Consider the following 1360-nt stretch of genomic DNA (forward strand, 5'->3'; position numbering starts at 1 on the left):
AGGAAAACACAAACAACCAGGCCAGGACAAGCAGACCAGACCAACGCTTGGGGAACAGGCCTGCGTCTTTATGCAACACAAGAAAAGCCAAACAGTAACCATGCAGAGTGACGTCACTTCCCAACTCGGATTTCTGCAGTTAAAAAGCAACGGAAGTGATGGATCTACCTTGTTCGGTAAGTTATTAGTTTCCATACTTATTTCTTTCATATTCTAACCTGGCACGTGGTGAAAGTGTAAAAACCACATAACTTGTTGCTAATGCCTTTTCTGTGCGTTTGTATCTCGCTAAGCTTCGTCCTTCTTCGTTTCGAGCACGTGGCGCCATTATCTCATGACTTCTCAACCTCTATTATAAAGTTTGACTCGACCAGAAATATTTGTCTACGTGAAGTGTCCTGCTTTATTTCCCTAATGTTACTTGTCCTGGGCCACCGAGTCAACATAACTGATAAGCAGGTAATGGGGAGAGTTTGAACGGACCGCTTCGTTCATATACTGAGGGCTGTAGGAAAAAACATCATGGCGTCAGTCCGCATGTCTACTACTGAGGAGAAGTTTAGCTGCTGGCAACAAGTACAGCTGAGTGGGAATTAACCTTTCCAGCGCATAAAATTATAATATTTAAAAACTTGAGTTCTACATTGTCCTTTTTAAAAAGCCAGATTAAAGAAAATAAATGCATTAATACTTTGTATTGCCAAATGTGCAACGCTTACCGACATTTTCCAACACAGCCATGAGAGGCAGCTGGTAATGGGAGTTAACCATTTAATTTTCCTTTGGAATCAGTCAAATATTTTTGAATTTAATAATTTATTTTTAATCCATAGCTGGAATCTGACAGCAGAATCTAGAGCAGGGGTGGGCAACTCCAGGCCTGAAGGGCCGGTCTCCTGCAACTTTTAGATGTATCTCAACTTCAACACACCTGAGTTAAAATAATGAGGTTGTTAGCAGGACTCTGGAGAACTTGACTGCACTTAGTCAGTCAAGTGGATTCAAGTGTGTTGGACCAGGGAGACATTAAGAGCTGCAGGACACCTGACCTCGAGGACCAGGATTGCCCACCCCTGCTCTAGAGGACCAGTAAGCACTGAAGTGGTCTAGTTAATGTAAACTAGTTAATGGTTTCTTGTGGATGAACAAAAAATCTAAATGTTCAGTCTGATCCATAGTAGCATGTTGTTATTGAGCCTGTGGTTTATCCTGAGCTACTGTAAACACTGTCTGTCTTTTCCTTCACTCTGGATCATCAACTACAAAATAATATGCAGCTGGACATATTAATAGCACATTCGTTGGTATCGCAGCACAAACTACTGGGTGATGTTCTGTTTAATTCAGTGTTAGTTAAATT

This window comes from Poecilia latipinna, unplaced genomic scaffold, assembly GCF_001443285.1.
Source record: "Poecilia latipinna isolate Pla-1442-1.1 unplaced genomic scaffold, P_latipinna-1.0 Scaffold974, whole genome shotgun sequence".
In the NCBI taxonomy this organism is placed as follows: Eukaryota; Metazoa; Chordata; class Actinopteri; order Cyprinodontiformes; family Poeciliidae; genus Poecilia; species Poecilia latipinna.